This window comes from Pseudorca crassidens, chromosome 16 (genome assembly GCF_039906515.1).
Source record: "Pseudorca crassidens isolate mPseCra1 chromosome 16, mPseCra1.hap1, whole genome shotgun sequence".
In the NCBI taxonomy this organism is placed as follows: domain Eukaryota; kingdom Metazoa; phylum Chordata; class Mammalia; order Artiodactyla; family Delphinidae; genus Pseudorca; species Pseudorca crassidens.
The window spans coordinates 50461860-50469273 of record NC_090311.1 but is presented as its reverse complement, the minus strand read 5'-3'; the positions used below and the strand labels follow the sequence as shown (position 1 = coordinate 50469273).

General features: G+C 42.8%; 1 protein-coding gene across 11 annotated transcripts in view; it reads left to right on the top strand.

The window, feature by feature from the left end:
* The first annotated feature begins 876 nt into the window (after positions 1–876).
* CCSER2 (coiled-coil serine rich protein 2) overlaps positions 877–7414 on the top strand; it is a 162823-nt gene continuing 156285 nt past the window's right edge. For 4 of the 11 annotated variants that reach the window (XM_067710328.1, XM_067710334.1, XM_067710330.1 and 1 more), the window contains exon 1: positions 879–1102. The gene's annotated coding sequence lies outside the window, so the exon portion shown is untranslated. Of the gene's footprint in view, positions 1103–7414 lie in introns of all 11 variants that reach the window. The other 7 variants (XM_067710336.1, XM_067710335.1, XM_067710329.1 and 4 more) reach the window with 4 other exon arrangements.

The following is a 7414-nucleotide window of genomic DNA, read 5'->3' as shown; positions in this document are numbered from 1 at the left end:
AGTATCACTGATCTGGAGGCATGAAAGAAATCAGTATTTCTCAAGAAATCCTCAAAGTTATTTACTGCAGTGGAGCTGCTGATAAGCGTGGCCTACAGGGATTTCAGGTAAGTCTATTGCCAGACAGGGGAACCTCCAGGGCTTTTACATCCAGCTAGACCAGGGAGGCTTCCAGGGGCAAGGGCACTCAACAAGCCAAGCCATCAAGGAAGAAAGGAGGGGAAGAGAAGGCGATGGAAGTCCCAGAGGGCAGGAGGACCTGGCTTCCGGCAAAAGAAACCCAGATTGATTATGTCATGAAGCTGTTTCCACTCTCAGCACTCCGGTGTGCCTATTTCTTCCACTCAATCTCAGTAAGATCCGGCAGAGTGTTGGTTCTCAGTAAGATCCGGCATTATCCAGAGCAAGCACCGGAGGGCAGAAAACAGGGATGGACCTGAAAACACAAAATGTTAGATCTGTCCACTTCACCGAAATGTGGGAGAGGAGCCCATGTCAGTCCCAAAGCTCAGACTACTCCTAACTTTTCGGGGTCAGGAGGTTTAGTTGACAGGTTTGACCGAGGTAAAGAGGCAAATGTTGCTCCAGGAGGCCGGCTATAGGTGCGTCAGCCACCAGGCTGGCGTCACAAGTTGGGCGCAGGAAAGGCCTGAGTCAGGGGGCAGAGCGGCAAGGTCAGTGGAAGGGGGCGGGTCCTGAAGTGGGGGCGTAGCCTGGGAAAGGCTGGCGAGAGGGCGGGGGCGGTGCCAGAAATGGGCAGAAGCCGGAGTCAGGCGGCAGGGGCGGGCCCAAAGGCGGGGCCTAACCTCGTGAGGCTCGCGCCTGCGCAGGGCGTCCCGGGGGGCGGGGCTGCGCGCGCGCGGTTCGGGGGCCCCGGAGGGCGGAGTCCAGGCGGGCGCCGGCCGAGGGAGGGGGCGCGGTGGCTCTGGAGTCCAGCGCTCCCTCAGGCCGTGGACGTGATGCTGGCTGCTGTGGGTCGGGCGGCTGGGCCAGCGGGGATGTGACGGGCGGCCCCTCGCCTCACCTGCCGTCCTTTGGCTTGTAGGTCGCTGGGCGACCCGCAGCCGGGCCGCGGCTGAGGAGGCAGCGCGACCTCCGCACGGTGAGAGTCGGGGTCGGGGCGGGAGCAGGGGCCGGAGTCGGGGCGGGGCGAGCGCCCGCGGCAGCCCTGGGCAGGGGGCGCGGTCCGGGGCCCAGGTCCGGGCGCCCGGGATAGGGCCGTGGCGTCCTCCGGCCTCCTGCCCTCCGGAGCGACCCTCTGGAGTCTCCGCGAGCCGCCTGAGGGCAGGCAGGCGTGGAGCGGGGAGGTCGGACGCCCCTCGCCCCTGGGGCTGTGACAGGCATATCAGGGCCCGTGGGCCGCTGCGGCTGCGGCCCTCTCTCAAGGAGAAATCAGGGCGAGGCTGAGATACCCAGTGATTTCAGAGCCAGGATGCTAGTGAGGGATGATAGGGAAAGTACCAAGTACCGGGGTGCCCCGAATGACTGTGGTTTTTTTTTTTTTTTAATTACTGGGCCCAAACAAAGACACACCCTAAACACATCCTGAGACAAAACTTTGGTGGACCACATCGTTGCCATAGGTTCAGATGCTGCTTCTCTCTCCTTTTTAGACATCTGCTGTTTTTATACATATATATATATTTTTTAATGCACCTACTCTTTTTTGTCAGGCAAAGGGAGAATGACTCCTTTGAGGGAGCATTTGACGGCTAAGCTTGAGTTTGAATTTCAGTAATTGCAAATTCATCTTTGTGGGCTACCCAGCCAATTAGGCTTGCTGTTCCTAGACTAGGCCTGAACAGTGGGAAATTACTGATGCAGGGACTCTTCGTAGTCCCAGATTGGAATGTCTGTGTTTCACTCCCATTGGTGAGATAAATGGAGCTTAAGCTTTCCAAAATAACCTTTTGAAAGGCATTTCTTTTCTCCCTTTTTTTCCTGAGCATTAAAATATTAATGGAACCTATTAATTTTGCCAGTTTTTTCTTTTTCTTCTTCTTAAGCATCATCTTCTAGACTAGTTTTAAAGAGAGTTTGGTTGTGGCACCTCTTCTTTAACCAAAAGGCATTTAAGATACTTGCCTTCTGCAAAAGATAGTCACAAAAAACATGTCTTATCTGTAATCAATATATGTATTATAAGGATTTAAACATTCCTGAATGTTTTGCCTGAAGTCAGTCTTAGATGTTATTACTGTTTGCCTCTCTTAATTTATTACTTAGTATCTTTAGTATTTTCTTATTTGCTTGTTTTCTTTAGTGTTCTCAACAACACTGATGTCAAATAATCTTTGGGTAAACACACACTTTCTTGAACCTTTAGCTGTAATTCATACTGTTTTACTTCAGTGTTGTATTAATACGCCATAGTAAGAAACTGCTAGAAGCCATCCTGAACAGCAGGAACTCTCCATTTAAAAAAACACAACAAGGCAATTTATTGTACCTTTTCACATCCAGACCTTCATTTTCTGTTTGTTGTCTTGACTCAACTTTGATTGGGGAAGAAGAGGGGACTTTGATTTCATGTTTAAAAGTCTGGCAGTGACTCTTCATAATCTGTATTTGATAAAAGTCAGAGCCCTTCACGATTTCTCGTACTTGTCTTTGTTTCTCATTTCATCTTCTACCATTTTGCCTGCCCTCTGAATAAAGACTACTTAGAGTTCTCTGAAGATGTCATCTTTCTTTGTGGTTTTACACTGTTACCTCTATTGAGAATTCTTCTCCATCTAGTAAACAACTTACCCTTCAAGACCTGACCAAATTATCACCTCTGAATCTTGTCCAGACATCTTATCTCACTTGTCTTCACTGATCCACTAGTACATTGTACATTCTGCAGTTAGGACTTGTCAGTTGGTAGTTAATGATTTGTTAATATGGCTGTGTTCACCAGACTTTTGGGCTTCTTAAGGGAAGGGACCTTTGCAACTCTAACACATGCTGTTTTATGGCACAGGTGCTCACAAACTGTTTACTGAATGAACTTTTGAGGAATGCTCCTAATCTTGAATATAGTTTATAGGTAAAGTATATTAACTACCCCTTTCTGTGTTAGAAAACTTAGAAGCGGTGACTGCACAAGGTACTTTAAAATTTCCAGGAATAAAGTCAAAATTGTTGTTGCTGGTTAGGAATGAAACCCCACTTAAGACAGAAAAAAACCAATATGTTTTATGACACAAGAATAAAAAGAATATGGCCAGTAAGTATTGCTGTTTCTTTAATTTTTTTTTTTTTTTTTTTTTTTTTTTTTGCGGTACATGGGCCTCTCACTGTTGTGGCCTCTCCCGTTAAGGAGCACAGGCTCTGGACGCGCAGGCTCAGCAGCCATGGCCCACAGGCCCAGCCGCTCCGCCGCATGCGGGATCTTCCCGGACCGGGGCACGAACCCATGTCCCCTGCATCGGCAGGCGGACCCTCAACCACTGCACCATCAGGGAAGCCCTTGCTGTTTCTTTAATTTAGGACTTTAAGACAAAGAAATTTGCCCAAGGTCATGCAGGTAGAAGGGGACAGAGATGGGATACAATCCAGGTCTTTTGACCATCTGTGTCCTTGCCCCCAGTTGCCTACTTCTAACTCTTATTTTATAATCAGAGTGGGAGATTTTGAGAGAGTTGGACGTATATTGGTTAAAGGGGTCTATTAGTAGGATATTGAACTTGAAAGAATTCATAGATTATTTGTTTCAACTTTAAAAATTTTACCCGTTAAACGACTGACACCCCAAAGGGCAAGAAACTTACTTGAAGTTACTAAGAGTCACTTGTATCCCACATCTCCTGATGTCACACTTGTGTATTTTTCATTATTCCATGGTGCTTTGGGGGAAAATGAGGAAGTTGTCAATTTTCAGAGGGAGAGCAAATCAGCTTCCACTTTCAATCTCTTTGGCTGCTTAATTGCCTGCTGCTTCTAGGGTCTTAGAGCCCTTGAGGCTAAGAAACATGATGATTCATTTTAGGATATAGGAGAAACCTAACCTCCACTATTCCATTCGTCTGGGGTTTTTGACCTCATTGCTGGATAGAGTGCTCCTTAGTAAGTGGCTTCTGCTCACCATATGGAGACCCCCACATACAGTTACATTTTGATGGTAAAATGAGATTTAATAAAATAAGGTTACAGCTGGCTAATAGCATGGCTAAAATTACATGTATCGCTAGTCTGTACGTGAAAAGAGCCTATCTGATTACTTCTATGTGATAGGTTTTTTGGAAAAGAAAAATTGTGGTTTTATGCCTTTGAAAAGTTAGTTTTGAAATGTGTACTTCCTATGGGAGGCCTGATCAATTCTAACAGACAACTTAATGGTCAAAGAAATAAGGAAAAAAAATAAACTTAAAATATTCTCTTATTCATTTCTCATCATATATACATGATTTTGTACTGTAATCACAGCATTACAGTTCAATTTTTGCCTTCATATTTATGTTTTCTTACTGCTATAGTTTTTATATATTTAAATTATCATACAGTGTTACAGTGAGTTGATTTATTTACTTATTTATAATTATTGGACATCTCAGCTGCTTCCCGTTTTTCACGGGATGCAGTTAACATGGAGATGTCCTTTGTTTTGCTTCTTTCCTTTAGACTAAAGCCCCAGGCGGGGGATTATAAGGTCAAAAGGTATGAAGGGTTTTGTCACTTTTGAAAAATATTGCTAGGTTTGTTTCTGAAAGGTAGTATTTTTTTTTTTTTACTGCTTCCAGCAGTTTGGTTGACCAGTTTTATCTTTTACAGGCTTTTGTTTTTAACTTTTTTTTTTTTCAAATGGGTATAAGGGTACCTGCTGTCTAAGATCACTATTCACAATAGAAAAGGAAGTGCAGTATTTCTCTCATTTTATTTCCTCCTTTGTATGAATTGTTTGTCCTTTGCCCATAAATTTACTGGACTCTTCTTACCAATTTTCATTAGTACCTAGCATCATAAATATATTATTCTCTTGAAATATGTTTGTGATCTATTTTATTTTTGTTATTTTTATTGTTGTAGACTTTGCAGTTTTAAAATTATTAAAGTCATTGACCACAACAACAAAAACCAAAAAAAAACATTGACAATTTTTGTGTGTGATTTCATCTTTTGATTGTGAGCTCTACGAACAAATGTCACTCTACCATCTGATGCATATTTTTATTTTCTTAAGCTTCTATGGTTCTTTTTGTTATATGTATATATCTTTAACAATAATATATGCAATTGAGATTGCATTTAATTTTTGTGGATTTTATACTATAATCACATTCTTATAAATATCTAAGTGAGTTTCCATTGGTAAACTGCTGCCTTTTTTCTTCTTGAACTTGAATAGGAAACAAAACAAAACGAAACTAACCTAGTTTTTTTTATAAATGGGTATTTGTTTTTTAATAAGTTATAGTAAACTTAGGCAAAAATTTCATGAAAGCAGTTTTTGGTTAATTGAAGTTTTTGTTGTTTCCGGATTAACTAGAAGATCATTTCTGATTTAACTTTTATTAATCATTCTAAAATGTACGAAAATAAAACCTTGGTTATCTTCTTCCTTTGGGAGTAAGACATTCTAGATAGATGAGACAACCCTGGTGTAGTAATTAACATTGATTGAGTGCTGGTTACTTTGCTGGTACTTGGATAGAATTTCTTACTTAATCCTCATAACAACCCTAAGATGTAGGTTCTTTTCATATCCTCATTTTGCACATGAGAAAGAGAGGTAAGGTGACCCGCCAAAGGTAACACAGCTAGGAAGCATCGGAACCAGAACTCAAACAGCCTGCTTTTAAAGGGCTCTATTTGAAAAGTATATTATATTACTTTATTTTCTCTGCTAAGGATTTGAACTTTATCTCTTAGGTACTGGAAAAATATTAGATGTTTCAAAGCAAAGGGATGATATAGTATGTTATATCTTTTAGGGAGATGGCTGATGTGGCAAAGTGGAAATATATTGAATTGTGTTTCTGATAGGAAGTGGTTGAAATAGGTCTAATGAGAAATGAAGCCTAAACTGCAAGTTGGAAGTGGAGATCAGGGGTATTATGGAAAGCTGTGGGGCTTAGTAACTGATAAGAGAGTGGGAAGCTGGAGTGTTGATTTGGACGTTATCAAGTGGGGTAATGACAGATGAATATGCGCTCACAGCGCTTTGTTATATTTCTTTCATAGCATTGACTGGGATTTATTGTACCTAACTTAGTGACACAACTAACTCCCCCACTGGGTTATGTACTTGTCAAGGACAGGGACTGAGTAGAAAGCATGAGCTAATACAGGATGAGCTAATTCAGGAAGATGGCAAGAGACTGAACTGGGGGTAGGAAACACCAAATCACCAAAATCAAAAAGTGGCTGGAGGAAGAGAAGCTCTAGAGAATGACAGTTGTCAGGGAGGAGGGGGAAGAGCCATCAGTGCAGGATTAGAAGAGGAGCCTTAAGGAGAGGGAAGTATTCGCACAGAAGTAAACACGGAATGCCACCTCACGCTACCAACAGTTTTGGTTCGCGTGCACTACTGTGATTTGCTGATGGCCAGTGGCTGCATGGCATTAAATCGTCTTTCCTTTGTTACTGACCTCCCCGCCCCCCGCCCCGGCCCCCCGCCCCTCCCCCTTTCTCAGAGTATCCTGTGCCCTCCTTTAGCTTCTACCATCTTCTTGCTACAGGTGCTGATGCTGGGGCGTGACTCAGCCTATAAAGAGCAACCAATCAGAACGCTCCTTTCTTTTTAAGTGAATTGACCAATCAAGAGTATGATAGGTGTAATCTCTGAGTTTTTAGCTCTTCTCTGCTGAGTTGATTGCCTTTGAATGCCCCCAGAGTTACCTCTCTGACCTCAAATGGGTTATTTTGAGATTTGGAGCCATTGGGAAGCCAGAGAATTCTTAAAGCCTGCGTCCATGAAAGTGAAAGATTTTCACCTTTCCCATGTTGATCAGTAAGTTAGTTCGAAAATATTTAGATCATCTTTGAGGATTGTTGATCTTAAAAATGCCCCAGGACCATCATTCCAAATAATTAAGAATCTCTCTTCTCTTTGTATAGTTCTGTTATTATCTAAAGTGTGGGAATTTGTTTTAAATTTCCTCGGTCAGTTCATAACTTCATGTTTGTTTTTCGAAGAGTGACTTAGAAAAGGAATTTGTGCATGATTTCTTCTGCTACCTTTTGCTTCAGAGCATCTTTATCCTTCACTGTCTGTGTTGTCCTTCCTTGTATTCATCTGCCCAGTTTCTTCTATACTTGGTAAGTAGAGTAGGAAGGGGGAAAAGAGAAAAAACATGGGTAATTATTCCTCTCCCCTGCTTTTCCATGGTTGTTACCACTCTTCCCTCCCCCATTACTGCTCTCAGCTGTCCATTTTGGCATGGTCTCCTGCGCCATCTCTTCAATTCTATGTATGGTAATGGGAGATGCA